The 17,753-nt window shown below is 39.1% G+C and overlaps 1 pseudogene across 1 annotated transcript; it reads left to right on the top strand.

Annotated features, from left to right (window-relative positions):
* The first annotated feature begins 15,567 nt into the window (after nt 1-15,567).
* On the top strand, nt 15,568-17,196 carry LOC149048504 (melanopsin-like; annotated as a pseudogene). Its single transcript, XR_016184527.1, has 2 exons — nt 15,568-16,188; nt 16,612-17,196. The product of XR_016184527.1 is annotated as a melanopsin-like (transcript).
* Nucleotides 17,197-17,753: the final 557 nt, after the last annotated feature.

Below are 17,753 nucleotides of genomic sequence, written 5' to 3'. Positions count from 1 at the left end.
CTAAATTGCCTCAAATGACCCAAGCTGCTCAAATGACTAAATTGCCTCAAATGACCTAAGCAGCTCAAATGACTGAATTGCCTCAAATGATCCAGCCGCCTCAAATACCTCAGTTGCCTGAAATGACCCAACTGGCTCAAATGACTGAATTGCCTCAAATGACTCAACCAGCTAAATTGACTGAATTACCTCAAATAATCCAAGCGGCTCAAATGACTGAATTGCCTCAAATGATTCAACCAGCTTAAATGATTGAATTGCCCCAAATAACCCAACCAGCTCAAATGCCACAATTGTCTCAAATGATCCAACCAGCTCCAGTGACTGAATTGCCTCAAATGACCCAACGAGCTCAAATTACTGAATTGCCTCAAATGATCCAGCCAGCTCAAATGACCAAATTGCCTCAAATGATCCAACTAGCTCAAATGCCACAATTGCCTCAAATGACCCAATTGGCTCAAATGACTGAATCGCCTCAAGTGACTCAACCAGCTCAAATGACTAAATTGCCTTAAATGACCCAAGCAGCTCAAATGACTGAATTGCCTCAAATGACTTAACCAGCTAAAATGACTGAATTGCCTCAATTTATCCAAGCAGCTCAAATGACTGAATTGCCCCAAATGATCCAACCAGCTCAAATGCCACAATTGCTTCAAATGATCCAACCAGCTCCAGTGACTGAATTGCCTCAAATGACCCAACCAGCTCAAATGACTGAATTGCCTCAAATGAACCAACCAGCTCAAATGACTGAATTGCCTCAAATGACCCAACTGGCTCAAATGACTGAATTGCCTAAAAATAACTCGACCAGCTCAAATGACTGAATTGCCTCAAATGATCCAACCAGCTCAAATGCTACAATTGCCTCAAATGACCCAACTGACTCAAATGCCTGAATTGCCTCAAATGACCCAACCAGCCCAAATGTCTGAATTGCCTCAAAAGACTCAACCAGCACAAATGACTAAATTGCCTCAAATGACCCCAGCTGCTCAAATGACTGAATTGCCTTAAATGATCCAGCTGCCTCAAATACCTCAGTTGCCTGAAATGACCCAACTGGCTCAAATGACTGAATTGCCTCAAATGACTCAACCAGCTAAAATGACTGAATCACCTCAAACCATCCAAGCAGCTCAAATGACTGAATTGCCTCAAATGATTCAACCAGCTTAAATGACTGAATTGCCCCAAATGACCCAACCAGCTCAAATGCCACATTTGTCTCAAATGATCCAACCAGCTCCAGTAACTGAATTGCCTCAAATGACCCAACCAGCTCAAATTACTGAATTGCCTCAAAGATCCAGCCAGCTCAAATGACTGAATTGCCTCAAATGACCCAACTAGCTCAAATGCCACAATTGCCTCAAATGACCCAATTGGCTCTAATGACTGAATTGTCTCAAGTGACTCAACCAGCTCAAATGACTAAATTGCCTTAAATGACCCAAGCAGCTCAAATGACTGAATTGCCTCAAATGACTTAACCAGCTAAAGTGACTGAATTGCCTCAAATGATCCAGGCAGCTCAAATGACTGAATTGCCCCAAATGATCCAACCAGCTCAAATGTCACAATTGCCTCAAATGATCCAACCAGCTCCAGTGACTGAATTGCCTCAAATGACCCAACCAGCTCAAATGACTGAGTTGCCTCAAATGACTCAACCAGCTCAAATGTCTGAATTGCCTCAAATGATCCAGCCAGCTCAAATGACCAAATTGCCTCAAATGATCCAACTAGCTCAAATGCCACAACTGCCTCAAATGACCCAATTGGCTCAAATGACTGAATCGCCTCAAGTGACTCAACCAGCTCAAATGACAAAATTGCCTAAAATGACCCAAGCAGCTCAAATGACTGAATTGCCTCAAATGACTCAACCAGCTAAAATGGCCGAATTGCCTCAAATGATCCAAGCAGCTCAAATCACTGAATTGCCCCAGATGATCCAACCAGCTCAAATACCACAATTGCCTGAAATGACCCAACTGGCTCAAATGACTGAATTGCCTCAAGTGACCCAACTAGCTCAAATGTCTGAATTGCCTCAAATGACTCAACCAGCTCAAATAACTAAATTGCCTCAAATGACCCAAGCAGCTCAAATGACTGAATTGCCTTAAACTACCCAACCAGCTCAAATGATTGAATTGCCTTAAATGACCCGATCAGTCAATAATAGCCAACTGCCTTAAATGAACCAACTGGTTCAGATGACTGAATTGCCTCAAATGACTCAACCAGTTCTAGTGACCCAACTGCCTCTAATGACCCAATCAGCCAATTAAAGCCAACTGCCTCAAATGATCCAACTGGCCCAAATGACAGAATTGCCTCAAAGGACCAAATTGGTTCCAGTGATCTAACTGTTTCAGATGACCCAATAATTTTAAAGAAAAATTAACTTTCTGAAACAGCAGAACCTAACATGTGGCCATCAGCGAAAATGACCCAATCAGTGCAAGTGACCCAACTGCCTGAAATGATCCAATCCACTCAAATGACTCAATAAGCTTAATTAAACTACAAAAAGCCACAGGAAAACAATGCAAGCTGTTCACAAGTGTTTCCATAGAGCAGGGAAACAAGAGACGAACAGCACATCTTCATTTCTTAATCACGGTCGTTAGTAATTCTGTGAGAACAGTATCGTTCGCGTACTCGGGAAAAGTAGAGAAAAACTTTCGGTTGAACAAGCCATACATTAGCGTTTCCATGGAGCAGGAAAAAAATCGACAAAGATCATGTTTTCATGCTATTAGTAATCATCTGGGAATACGCTTGGAAAATGCAGCAATCGCGCGCTCGGGAAAACTATAGAAAAACGTTCTGGAAAACAAGCTATCAGTGGCGTTTTTGTGGAGTAGGAAAACAATCGACGATTTTCTTGTTTTTTTGGCATTTACCGTTTGCAATTCTGCAGGAAAACGCTCGACAAATGCAACGTTCGCGCGCTTGGGAAAATTATAGAATAACGTTCAGGAAAACAAGCTAGACACTAGCGTTTTCGTGGAGCAGGAAAACAATCGACAAACATCATGTTTTCATGGCATTTACCATTGGTAATTCTGCGAGGAAAACGCTCGGAAAACGCAGCGATCGCACGCTCGGGAAAACTTGAGTAAAATGTTCAGGAAAACAAGCTATACAATAGCGTTTTCGTGGAGCAGGAAAACAATCGACAAACATCATGTTTTCATGGCATTCACCGTTAGTTATTCTGTGGGAAAACGCTTGGAAAATGCCTTGTTCGCGCGCACGGGAAAACTATAGAAAAACGTTCCGGTGAACAGGCTATTCATTGGTATTTTCCTGGTGCTGGATAACTTGCGATGAACTTCGTGTTTTTCCCGAGTTTTACTGAGGGTGAACAATGAATTTGCCGCACGTTTTCCGATATCGGAAAACGTCAGTTTAATGTTGAATTTCTCAGTCATTCACCATTTCGGAAAATTAACAATGAACGCATGTTTTTTTGCCGTGTCAGATGGAACTCTGCACCTTGAATTACTCAGTTCTGGTTGGTTAAGACAAATGCAGTTTTCAGGTAATTCAATGCAGAAGAGGGTTAATTCAGTGCAAAGAAGTAACAAACCAGACTGAACAATTCCTTGAACTGTTTAGCAGGATTTTGAACTTTTTTGCGCCTCAAAGATGTGAAAATATCATTGCATATTATTGTTTTGATCGTACACGGTTGTTTTTACCGAATGCATAATGTCACTTGCAGGGTTTGAATGAATTATTTTTTGCACTTGATGCACGCGCTTTGCTTCTGCATTATTATGATAAGTTATTAACCAACAGAATTGCATGAGCCCCTGGGGTGAGTGCAATTTGTGGTATTTGAAAAATTTACAAGTGCTTATTTATTCCAAATTGCACTCGAAATCATGTAATTACCCATACTAATAGTTGTTATAAGAAACCTTGCCTGCTTATCATTCTTTCTTTCTATCGTCCTCATTGATAAAGTAAAGGACATTTTATTATTTTCAATATATTTTTCCTCATAAAAAAGAAAGTTCTTCACACATAGCAGGTGATATTCAATGTTGACTCACATGGTTTATTTTTATTTCATTGTTTTCTCACAAACTCATCCTTACATTTGTTTTGTTTACAAACTCAGTATGTAGCATTATTTACTAATTGGCCTTATTTAAAACAATCACCTTGAACCTGACATTATGTTCTTATTATCAACAGGCAGTATAGTTATCAATAGCAGTGCCAAGTATTTACAGTAACAACAGGTAAGTACAGTCGAACCTGTACTAAGCGGCAGCTTATTAAGCAGTCACCCTGTTATTACCGTCCCGAATTTCTCTCCCCTTAATTGCGATAATTTTCATCTCTATAATTAGAGCACAGTTCTCATTTATGCTTGTACTAAAAGCCAAAAAAACGTTGTAAAGAGTGCTCTCTCGGAATTAAGTTACTCCAAAAAAGCTCTGAAGGTAAAATTGTCGCTGCGAGTGAATTCTTACCGTTGCTGTATAGAATCTGTTGGAGTTCAGGGTCCATAGCTTTAAATAACCCGTAAATAGAAGTTCGTTTGTTCAAATAAAGCAAGAGGGAACTTGGTCGATCACAGGTAATCGCACGATTTCGAGTTCAATTTTGATTAAATCAGCACGAGTTAATATTTCAAAGGCTAACCAAATTGCTCGAGCCTGTAGGGTGAGTAACATTTTTAGTCTTTAAAAAATTTTTGAGTGGTGATTTATCACAAATTATACGAGATGATCATGCGATAAATTTTTAATAATATTCATGTAACAATTCGACTCTGTTTTCCTCTTAGTTGTGTTTATTTAAGCTTTTTCCTCAACAACTTGCACTGATTTCTTCGAGCTTTTAAACTCTCTGTTATAAACAATTGAGTTTTTGTATTTTTCCTTTGTTAGGAATTGTTTCAATGCAGTAAAAAATACACGAAGGCTGCCACGTAATCCTTCCCATCTCTACACCAACCGTTGCGTGAAACTCCTCAAGTCATTTTTTTAGGGCTTTCGGCTCGTACTGGTATTTTGAATTCGTTACCACCGTATTTAAAAGATCAAGATATCCATACCTCTAGCCAATTATGTGTACTTTTTTGAATTGGAGGTTTCTCCCGACCTGTCCCCATGCATTTTGCTTTGTACTTTCGCGACTTTCCTGTCAATCAATTTAATTCAACTTTCTGTGCTCAATTTGAACTTTCTGCGCTCAATTTCAACTTTCTGCACTGTTTGAGGTTAAATGACGTGTTCTCAGCTAATGAAAATTCTGTCACATGATTTCTGCATGCACATTATCATTACCTTCACGTCAGCTGTACATATTCCACCAGCGAATAATTCCAACACTTGGTATGCGTCGACCAAGATTGCATTTAGGTGGGCTGAGGTTCCTTTTTTTTCCTCTCACCTACATCGCAATATATGTAAAATAATTTGGGAAACTCTACAGTATTTATTCTTTCCCCCTCTCCAACTATTATAACGATATATATATATATATATATATATATATATATATATATAAAATTCCGTTTTAACCGGATGAGAACCATAGACTAGCCTGTACTTGAAATTCTCACTCATAACAACAAATATTTTACACTCAGCATGACAAGTATTCCCTTCAGGGTTTTTTAAGTCCACTTGCAGCGTGCTGTTCTTATCTGAGGTTGGGCGGTGAATCATGTCCATTCCCAGCCAAATTTACTAGTCAGGTTACCAAAGCCATATTTGGAGTCGGCCCAGTTGCGTTAGTAATCAACCGAGTCTTCCAGTCTCTTCTGGAACATTGTCTATCCTTGACCAGCTATTGTTTGGTCCCAGAATACATCAAAGGCAGGCAAATTGTTATTTGATTTGATGGACATGTTGGAGTTATGATCATAGGTGGTCGCTTAATGGAGATGTTGGGCCTTAAAATATCTTTATTTTTGGACTTTGTCAAAACAAGGAGACATCTTCTTTTCTTTAGGTAAAGGTAATGAAATAAATGAAACTGACAAGTTCAAACAGTTCAATGTTCTTGAGGTCTGATAGATATATAACACAACATAGTGGATTGAATTTGCGGGTGGCTTTTCCGTTTGACACAGCAGCAAGGCAAAGTTTGCTTATTAATTTTGCAAAAAATGCTGGAAATGGGGACGTATATCTCCCAGGAAATAAAATATTTTGACCTATTATTTACACACATTTGTCAACTTATAATACTTAGCATTTGGGCCAAGTTTAGGCCAAATTGGTGATTTGAGCATTATGATCCCTGCTTGGTTCCGCCCGGTTTTCTCGTGTACACGTTCGATGATTGATGCTTCTAAAATATATATTGTTTTCATTATTATTGTTTTCCACTATCCTCAATTACATCATAAAACGATACTCCTTGATCGATCTCCATCATCGTGCAGAATTTACTACACATCTGGGACACTGTTCTGGCTCAAAGTACGAACTTTAAAAGTCATTAACCAACAAAAGACCCTAAGAAACAAATGAAGTAGTGCAAGACGTTGAATCATGGTATAACCTTACCTAAAATACACAAAAACTTTTCATTTTAACAATTAGGTTTCCCACGGCTTTTTTGGAAGGGGTTTTGAGAGATAGTATTGTACCCTTCTGAACTCATTGGGATTTGGAAAAGTAGTACAAAATCGGCTTCCACAACGCGGGTTTTTTTGCCTTTGTTAAGAAAAAGAAAAAGAAAAGCGACTTATTAAACTTCAATGTGTTATTATCGTGCGAATTTTCAGGCTTGCGACCGGCGCTTATGCAGTACCTTCTCATCTTTTGGGCAACACCGTGGCAATGCCACACAAAGCACAATGGGTTTGGCAATGAATGACAAAGGCACACACAAGAAGGACATACAGATATTTATACGATCAGTGCTTCACGGAAGTCCGGGAAGCCTTGTGAGAGTTAAGTGCCATTCCCAAGAACTGTTTTTCAAATGTTCTTACTCTTTTTTTTTTTACTTACGCGCTCTCTAATTGACAGGTGTCAGATAGTGACAGATACTTGTAAAAATAACGTTTCAACGTTTGTTTGGAAGCCTTTTAAATGGCTTTTAAATGACTTCCGTGAAGCACTGATCGTTCAAAAGGTGGATAATGCTCTCCCTTGATGTAATCTCTATCCGGTGGATAGCGCAGTACGTTTCGTCATTTCTTCTATGCGGAATATCGATTTATTCATTGCATAACGTAATCTGATTTTGAACGACTGGGAATGGCGAGTTTTGGCTCGAAATTGACAAGATTCATCGCCTGACTGCAGATAATTACAACGGCATGCTGTGCGTGGACTTGGGTGACTTTACAGGGAATACTCGATACTCTGCGGAAACGTGGGTTTCGTTTGACTTACGCTTCACTTCATTGGCGAAAGACTAAATAGATCTGAAGTACAAAACTCAATTTTGATATAAACTTAGAGAGAGAGAGAGAGAGAGGTGGGACTGGGTCGAGTTGGAAACAAGAAAAGGAAGAAATTAAGTAGCTCATCAAGTACTGAAGCCGCCTCTTCCACCGAAGGCAAAGGAGAAGAAGCATTTGAATCAGAAAAGTCGGAAGTAATGGCGACCAACGAAAGTGTCAATGAAAACCCTTCTCTGGTCGACGTATGGAAAGTTCTCACGGAAATTTAAGCCAATACCGTGAAGTTGGTACTTGACGTGGAATTGTTAAAGACAAATTCCAACGAGCTAAAAGACAGTCTATATTCTACAAAGAGCTAGGTAGACAACTTAGTCACAGAATATATTGCAGCTAATTCAAATTAAAACTCCTCGAAGAACAAGTATTAACGTCCAAGAAGGAGCTGAAGGAGGTTAAACAAAGACTCTACGATGTTCAAGATAGTCACGATGACATGGAACAATTTACCCGTAAATTTAACTCAATGATACACGGAATCCCCGAACGCAAAGAAGAAGATAAAGTTGAGAATGTTATTAATTTGGGAAAAATTCTGAAGGTCAACTTAACACGCGGTGACATTGACATTGTTCACAGATTGAATATAAAAAACAAGACCAAACACGACCGACGATCGTCCGTTTCATTTATTACAACGCAAAAAGTCAACTTTATAAAGCCAAGATAAATCTACGAAATGTAACTTTACATGACCTAGAAGCGGAGAAAATCTTTATCAATGAAAACTTAACTGCATGGAGAGCAGGGCTATTCAGAGAGGCAAGGAAAGTTATGAAAAAATATCACAATGGTAAAACGTGGACTGTCGATGGGAAAATCTTTTTGAAAACAGACTTAACCGCAAAAGTCTTTAAGGTTTACTCTTAGGAGGATCTAAGAACCCTTTAACTCCAGACATGATTGTTCTAAGAAAAAAAAATTTGAATACTGAACAACCCATCCGGATTTTGCATACCTTTTCAAGTATATTGTGATCTAACCTCTCCAGTTAGCACCTTGGAGTGTAGGCTTTCGGCTGGTTGATAGGTAATTTCCCAGGAGAGGTAAGTAATTGTTTTGTTTGTTCGTTAGTTATTTTGTAGTGTTGCTTAGTTCTTGTTTTTACTTCTGTCTTTTTTGTCCGTTGGCTAATTTCAATGTTTACTGTGAAATTCTTAACGCTTAATGTGAGAGGTTTAAGGAATCAAGAAAAAGGAATAAGGAATAAAATTACCGCAATCAGTAGAAGCCAAAATTAGCCAATTCGCAGATGATACAACTCTTATTTGCAGGGACGTAAACGCACTCAGAGAAAACATAAATGTTTTAAATAATTTAACGAAATTTCCAGCCTCAAATTGAACAAGAAAAAAACTAAAGCAATGTGGATTGGTTCAGCTAAAAATAATAAAACCAAACCTTTGGGCTTTCAACCCTATCAAGAACCAATTAAGTTACTAGGGGTAAATTAATCATATAGCCAAGACAGAAATAATAATCTGAATGTTTTGAGTCAAAATTCACTAGATGGATACTAAGTTAAATACGTGGAAAACGACAGACTTGACTTTGTATGGTCGCACAATGTTAGTTAAGTTCCGAGGCATATCCAAGATAGTTTATGCGGCCTAAATGCTTAGTGTTCCTGAAACGGTTATTAAAACAGTGCAAGATAGAATATTCAAATTCTCGTGGAAGAATAAAAAGAAAAAGTAAAAAGAGCAGTAATGTATCAGCCATTCTCTCATGGTGGTCTGAACTTCCCAAATGTCCTCACTGTGGTAAAATCACTACGCTTGAGCTGGTTAGGCAGGTTTTTAAATTGTTCAAATGAGACCTGGCAAGTTATTCCTAATAGTTATTTGAATAAATATGGAGGATTATCATTCCTATTGAAATGTAATTACAACTCTAAGTACTTTGACAAGAAAATTCCTCTTTTTTATAGCGAAATGTTAGACTATTTCAAGGAATTACGCAGTGGTTATCCTGATGTTTACAATAGTGAATTTATTCTTAGGAACAATAAAGAAATTAGAATAGAGAACAAATCTATTTTCTGGAAATATTTTTTTGAAAAAGGAATTTATTTCGTACAGGATTTACTAAATAGAGACGGTAAGTTCTTCTCTGGAAAATTTTCAAAGGAAATATAATGTGCAACGAAACTACTTAAAATATTTTCAACTTATGGCTGCAATCCCAAATTATTTGAAGAGAAAAGCACAGGCCACTGCTGTAACAAACAGAAATATATTTGAGGAATGGGATATTTTCTATCTGTCTAAAAACAAAGTTTTCTCTTTAACTAAATGTAGATGTAAAGATCAAATTACTAAAAAAAAAATTTAGTCCTAAATGTAATAAGCCTCTAATGCAATCGTTTAACTCCTGCAGTGCATTGTTGTTATGGCGGACATCTACATTGATATGTTAGTGACAGCTGTTGCTCCAAAAAAACCGCTGACCAGTATACATGTCACATTATGGGCCCGCTAATATCAATCAGCGTCTTTTTACTTGCTAGACATAAGAAATATCAACAGTCGAAGTATGGTCCTTAAAGCGGTTTATTGATCGAGTTGAAGAAAATCATTTCCAGCCCAAAGTGGGCTAGTGCTTGGCTGGAAGCTCAATAGGATGGAATCGATTGGTTCGTAACCATTAAGATTTTTTGGAAAAGAAATTTACTACAGTTCGTATAGTGTGATCGTTCGGGTGAGTGGAGTTCTGAAAAGAACTGTTGTTGGTGACTGACGTTTCGACAACCTGTGCGGAAGTCATCTTCAGAGTCAAGTGGAGAGTAGTTGTCAGTCTGGTCTGTTGAACGTGATTGGTCTGTTTAGCCGAGATGTGATTGGCTGGAAGACTCGTGTAGAGTTTGTAAACAGTCATTGGTCGGTTTCGATCCGTCTGTTGTTGGTCGGTCTGTTTGTCGGTTTGTTCACGTCGTTAATGAGTCGTTTGTAAGGTGCCGGTAGTTGTTGACATCTGTTGAGAGGCGTCTGTTCTAAGTTGGTAAACCAGCTTTCCAAAGTCAGTCGTTGAAAATAGTTTGTACTGTAGGTTAAGCATTTAGCAGAGTCCCAGTCGATTCTGTGATTAGTTTGTCGGTGATGTTCAGAAATGTGATTGTTTACATCGCCATTTCTAGTTGCTCGTTTGTGTTCAGTTAGTCGCGTGTTAAGGTTTCTACCAGTCTCACCAATATAGGAGGCCTGGCAGTCGGAGCATTCGATCTTATAAATCGCTCCCTGTCTGTTGTTGTGAGCTACGCGAATGTTGTAAGGTTGTAGGATCCGCGCGATAGCCTCAGAGGTGCCTTTGATGTAGGGTATAGTAGCTGTAGTCGTGACAGATGTGGAGTCCCTGTTAGTTTCTGTAGTGTCGGTCGCCCTGTGAGTGTTTCGTCTAATGAAGTCAGTGTTGTAGTTGTTTTTGTCAAAAACACGGTCAAGGTACTTGTTTTCGTCAGATAAACTGTCCGGTGTGTTGCAAACAAGTTGCGCTCGTCTTGTCAATGTCTTGATAGTCGTAGCTTTGTGGGAAGTCGGGTTGTAGGATGATTCGTCAAGCAGTCTATCGGTATGCGTCGGTTTTCTGTATACTGTTGTTCGTATTTCGTTGTTGTTTCGGCCTACCAAACAGTCGAGAAAAGGAAGCTTGCCGTCTTCTTCGATCTCCCTGGTAAACTGAATGTCGGTGTTTTGTTCGTTAAGGTGATTGTGAAAAGCGTCAATTTCGTCTTTGTGTACGGCGGTAAATGTGTCGTCAACGTAGCGTAACCAAAGCGGTATGGTTTGTCGGCAATTTGCAAGGGCGCGTTCCTCGATGAACTACTGATACTCCTGGGTTCAAACCATTTACTTCACAAATTTACTACAATTGGTGATGAACTAGCATGCTATTGTTGATGTTATCGTTCGTGTTAAAGTCTTTAGAAGTGATGCGCCATTTTAGACCAGTTTGAATGATTTCGCTGTGTCACATGTTAATCCAAAAGAAAATTATTATTATCAGTAGCGTTATTGAAATATCTTGCTCTGCAAGTCACATTATCTTATAGCTAGCAGCGCACGCGGGCAAGATGAAGTGAATCCTGTGTTCTGATTGGCTACCTGAGCGGGAATGATGGGCCCACCCTCGCCCGTTCGGGATCCCCCGTATTGATCCCACGCAAGAAACTTACAAAGTTCGTAACTTTTGGACAATGTTTTCATATATACATAGAAAAAATAAACGACCCTCTTGGGTTTATTGTGCTGCAAACACGGTTGGCTTTCACTATCGGCTCTCGAAATAAACAGGCCATTCTTGGTTCTTATCAAAGCGAAATCTTTTGCTATACAATGAATCCTTTAATGATTAAGCCAAGAGAATATAAACTCTCTTGTATGGTCAAGATTACTGGATATTAGCCTCGTTCTTTTTCTACTTTTTTATGAACCGTGACTTCGTCTCAGTCCATAAAAAACGCAAAAAAAAAAAAGAACTCGGCCAATATATAGCCATTTTGACCTCACGTTCCTGAGTTTTATGCGCAGTACAGGATGCACAGTGCAATACTGACGAATCACCTTAAGCCGTAAATTGGAGCAGAGGGGCTTTGAATTGTTTATGTAATTATTTTCCTTCCTAGTCCTATTGTGGCTCAGATGCTCAGTGCCTAAAAACCACTAGCAACGCAGGCTCATATCAAGAGTTTTTCGGTGCAAGTCTTATGACTTATTTCTATCAAATCTAAAAAGAAATCCCAGGTTAATGAATAAATGCTCAAACGAAGTAAGAATAATGTTAGAATACGTTGTTTTTCGGCGCAAGTCTTATGACTTATTTCTATCAAATCTAAAAAGAAATCCCAAGTTAATGAATAAATACTCAAACAAGTAAGAATAATCTTAGGATACTTTGGGTTCACTTGTAATTACAAGACGAACGCTTGCGGCTAAATGCGTGTTTGTATGTACTCGAACAGTCAAGTGACTCCACCGTATTTGATGGCGTACCTGCTAATTAGTAATATGTTAGGATGGTCATAAGAAATGAGTTTTTTGAAAGGAAAACTCATTTCTTAAAACCATGCAAAAGGTGAAATTTTGCGAGACCTTTGTTTGTTTGTTATGTAACATTTTTTACACGAACAATGACTCATCAATGATCGCGAACTGCAGTAGTTCCACTTAGCGGCAACTTCGGTTAGTTATGAGGTGAGAATTTACTACTCTCTAGCCTGGATACAAAATGCAAAACCAGTGAGTACCGTGGCCAAATATTTTTGCATACAAGTCGCTGGAGCAGTACCGATGCCAGAATTTATCTGCAAGCCGCACGTGAATACGTTGCACGTGTATACGTTGCAGGTCTATTAAAAACTGAGACATGACATAACATGCCTTGGTGCTTGAGGCAAAAGTTTCCAAGGAGGCAAAATCTCAATATCTATAGTTACCTAGAGGCAATATGTAATTTTCAATGTCCTAACGGGTTACTTATAAAAGAATACCTGATACTACTTTATGCAAGGAGACTACGTCTAACTGTTGGATGAATCTTGAGAGGCATCGACCAGAGCGGGAACAGCTGCACGCCGAAACGTGGTAAGTGAATATTTGTATCATTTATGAATTAGATATTTCATAGACTTTGCGGGCCTTGAATGTCAAACCTCGATAACGTTATATATTTCGACGGTCGAACTAATCGTTGCACAGACTTGGATAGGAAAGGAGAATATGACATTGCTGTTCTCCATTCTCGGTCCTGAGTTGCAAAGGAAAGCATTTTTTTTCTAACTCAGACAATTTTTAAGGGATGCTTTCAATCAGTCCTCATGTGTTTCACTCGTTGATTTACTCGCTCTTTTGACTTATTCGTAAGGTATCAAGACAAACACTTGCAGAGAAATCCCCCCCTGTTAGTTTCGACACACTCTAGCAAATAAACAGCTATAATCAAGCTTTCTATCTTGCACCTTCAAAACAAAAAACCAAACGTGTATGTCTTCGCTTTTTATAACACTTGAAATACGTAAGATTTTTTCAGTTTCCAACTTTGACGCAACTGTTATCGCTCGCCCAGTTGATGAGGTCATTGTTATGGGATATGCGTTGCAGTATATGAGTAATGTTGTGAACAATCTGGATAAGACGATTCTTAGAGGCTTTCGTTTGCAATAGGGATTCCTTGCTCAGCCACTTTCCTTCCTCTCTCAATTCTTCACAACATGCAGTACTGAAGCTACAAATCATTCTGGCTCCCTTAATTGGGCGTATGATACAAATTAACTTTAGCGTGAAAATCTTTAAAACTCGGAATGTCTATTCTGTTTTTCTTTTGAGGATTTTTGTGTCTGCTCACGTTTAAATAACGTAAATTACGGCGCCTGGTAAGTTTACAAACCTTTGTTTGGTTCTTCTGTGCTACTTGCCGGCTCGCTTGTTCCGAAATTTCACTTTCAACTGTCGGAAAAAAGCTAAAAAGAAGTCCCGGAAAAGGTCGAACATAGCACAGTTTGGCAGATGGCGTGACAGCTTTAGCTCAGCTCTATGCTCTATACTCTCATAGAGCACGCTCTTTCAACAAATGACAGCGCGCGTTATATCCGAACTTTATTATAAAATCTAATACGTCAGTGTCAACATTTTCTCAAATTTTTTGGAGTCAAACTTCCTTCCAAGCAGTACCCAGTCATCATAGTAAGTATTATGATATATGATTGTCATCGAGGCTTTTAACTATAAAAATGCCTTTTCAACAAAATTGGTTTGGATAAAAACGATCTGTTACGGAAGGTTGCAAAGACGAAATTCAGCCTAGTCTGCTGAGATGCCGGCCTTGAGAAATTAGATCTCCCGTGAGATCCCACGCACAACCAAACAGGAACTTGTCTCGCAGAGCTCGCAGTTTATCATTGTTATCATTACTAGGTCGATATTAGGTCGTATGTTGCTAGGATCAGCAGTGTCGTAAACCTCGCGTTAGTTTAAAGAGTATTGAAGATGGTGAATTCTAAGCTCGGTAACGATGTGAACAAAGATGTTTAATCGTGTTGTCACGAAAGTGATAAATATAAAAATTTCTGATTAAGCTTCCTCATAGTGCTGGAGATATTTTCGTCGTTCAAGAAAAAAAAATATATTTTCTTTATACGATATTTGTTTTGGATTGATTGAAAAAAAATAAATGACCCCATAAGGGTCCCCACGCATTTCGCCTCAGAGCACATTTTGTGTCTGCAACACTGATAACATTTTTACCAATAGTCGTTTGATGAACGCCGTCGCATCTATATTTGTCGACTGTTGAGACTGCCAGCTTTATTAGCACTGTTTGGTATCAGTTGGAGCTGTAGACTTCTAACATTAGTAAGCTAATACTGAAAACATTTTGTAACAATGCAAGAAAGTCAGCCTTCTTCAGAGGTAGCCGCAAATCGTTTTGCCTTGATACGAACATTGGTAGAACTTATTTTAGTGATCACTAATTAGAGCTCGTGCGTCGCGGCGTTTCTTGGCTACTGTTCTGACAGTTTCTCTCATGAAGCTATCATCACCGAGTTTTTTGAAAAGCCCAGATCCCACTACTGTCACCATATGCGATACGAATTATAGCAAAAAAGCATGTAAGTAGATGATATAAATCTTACGACCTTCATATAGCAACCAAATCGATTACCGCGCATGCCTGAGCCTACTTTCGCCGAGGCCTCGCTGAGGCCCATGACTGACACCAGTAACACTGACGCGAACCCGTCTAATGAATAAAAATTGAATATGTAAATCTTTCGAATGCGTAGTTGTTTTTTGTATTGTTTTGATATGACTATCTTGACTATCAGTTTAAATTACAAGTCTTAAATTCAGCTTTGCTCTAACGTTTTGCAACAAAAGTGAAGCAATTCGGTGTCCACAAATTATTCAGAAGTTTTCACAACGGGCCATTCGTTTTTTAGTCACGGAGGGCGTATACTTCCGAGAACTGAATCCCTTTTCGCTTGTTGGTTAGTGAAATGATGAATTTCGTATACACCCTATAACCTTTATTAAAGAACTCTTACTGAAGTTGGTTGTAGGAAATATTGTAAAATTTTCTTTCGTCAAGGTTCCACGTCGCTAAAACTTTAAAGTATGCAGCAAGCTTCAAACGAAAGTGGTCAGGAAGCATTTTTGTGGCACAAGGATGGTTACCTGGCTTATGACACTGTCATGTTCTACATCCTAACTATTGGTTTTGTTGGCAATGGTTTAACTCTTAATGTTTGGCACCAAAGAGAACATCGTAACCGTGGTGTAAACTCTCTGATGATGAATCTAGCCTTGGAAGACATTTTCATCTTCGCTTAAAGTTACCCGATAGCGATTCAAGCCAGGGGGGAAGTCTTTGGACAGGTCTCGATGCATCTGGTCTGCCTTTGTAAACGGTACTGTGGGTATAGCGTCCATCGTAACCCTAACTGAAATGGTTTTAGTTTTGCACTATGGCCTGAGGCAAGTCAACTCTGATACTAGACTATCGGTGGGAGAAATCGCATGTATGATCGCTAACGCCTGGTTGTATGGAGGTGTTTGTATGGCTCCACCTCTTTTGGGCTGGAATAGATTCGTTCTTGCTACCTCCAAAGTGAGTTGCTGTCCTGACTGGGCAGGAAAATCAGCTTCGGACACAGCTTACAGTCTACTCCTTGTAGTTTTTGGATTTTTTCTTCTGCCTACTGTCATGGTCCTGTACCACTAGAAGTGCAAGACCATGTAACTTGAATTTTTGTGTCGTAGGTAATTCACTCTCACAATATCTCCCTCTCCCTGGGGAATATGGATGATTAAGAGTGCACTATCAAGTAAACTTGACTTAACAGTGAGGGCGATGCTTACCTGCTGTCGGTAACATCCTGTCCGAGCGGATTAGCAGTACTCCTAGCGCTGATTCATGTTACAGAAATAGGGATTCGCTCGGGCCAAACAGACTTAAAATACTTGGCTGGAAATATCTTTGTTTTTGTTCTCTGGGCAATTTAAATTTAGACCGTTTAAAAAAATTTAAAAGTTAGCTGTAAGCGCTACCACCCAAGAGATAATTAATTGTTTATAATTTCTTGCCACCACCCCTTCGATAATGATTCATGGGGAAAAGGATTTACAATCTCAAACTCTTAATATCCTCTCTTCCTATAGACTTGTTCATCACGCAGTTGTACCAGGAAACATTGCACTTCAAATGAGACGACGGTATTCCAACATAAAGATAGTGCGCATGACCGCGTTATCTGTGGTCATTTTTGTGCTGAGCTGGTCACCATATCGTTTAGTCAGCCTCTTTGCAGTATGCACCGGGAAGCATGCAATAACATCCGGAGAGGTGAAAATTCCCAGTTGCTGGCCAAAGCGTCTGTCATCTACAACCCTATTGTGTATACCATCAAGAATCGAAGATTTCGAACAATGCTGCTTCGTATCTTACAAGTAGGCCGGGTACAAATCAAGTGCATTCGTTAACGCAATCTAGTCGTGAAGTAGAGATATCCTTCAAAATAGCACGCGTTGCTATTGAAGCAAAACGAGTAAAGGCCAAAACCCTCTACACATCATAAAGTTAATTCCACGAGGTCCTCTTGCAGAACGGGTCGAGCATCTACATCATCCAGGAATCTAATTAGAGGTGTTGTCTCTTGAGAACTGATTTCGACACATCATTTGAATTCATGTATGTAGGTTCCACAGAAAAGGGGTGTTATAAATAATAATTAAAAACAATTTTATGTCATAATTGACCATTTCATGTTCAAACATTCATTACATTGGGAGATAAAAATGACTTGAATTTTACTTGAAAGGTTATTCTAAGCTTAATTTGAGAGATCCAGTTTTAAGTGACCATTGAATACAGTTGGAGGACAATACCAACAGGCTATTAGGACTCAGGGAAGGGTGACCTTTGTAATATGCCTTTGCACACTAAATTAGCACGCTTACTATGGTTATTTCCCAGATGGAACGTTGTTTTTTTGCACTATAATTATATGCAGCTCGCCCTTAAAGATAGAATTATTCATAGTGTGTGAGAGTGCAAAAAATTAGACCGTTGAGTTGCTGAATAAAACTTCGCTCTTAAAAAGAGAGCTTATCTTCTAGGAATACTTCTTCATGTTTTGAGCAAGAAAAGCCCTATATGAGGAAACATGGTGTCAGGAATAGAAGTCTAGTCCACGACCTGGAAGGCGAATAAATTCATTGCTAATCTACGATCGCAGCGTCCGGGCATTTATTTTTATACTCGGGGATCAAAAATTCATCATGGAAGTTCTCGCGATAGGAGC

The sequence above is a fragment of the Pocillopora damicornis genome, chromosome 3 (assembly GCF_964200805.1).
Source record: "Pocillopora damicornis chromosome 3, jaPocDami1.2, whole genome shotgun sequence".
Classification (NCBI taxonomy): domain Eukaryota; kingdom Metazoa; phylum Cnidaria; class Anthozoa; order Scleractinia; family Pocilloporidae; genus Pocillopora; species Pocillopora damicornis.
This window is presented reverse-complemented; position numbering and strand designations above follow the sequence as displayed.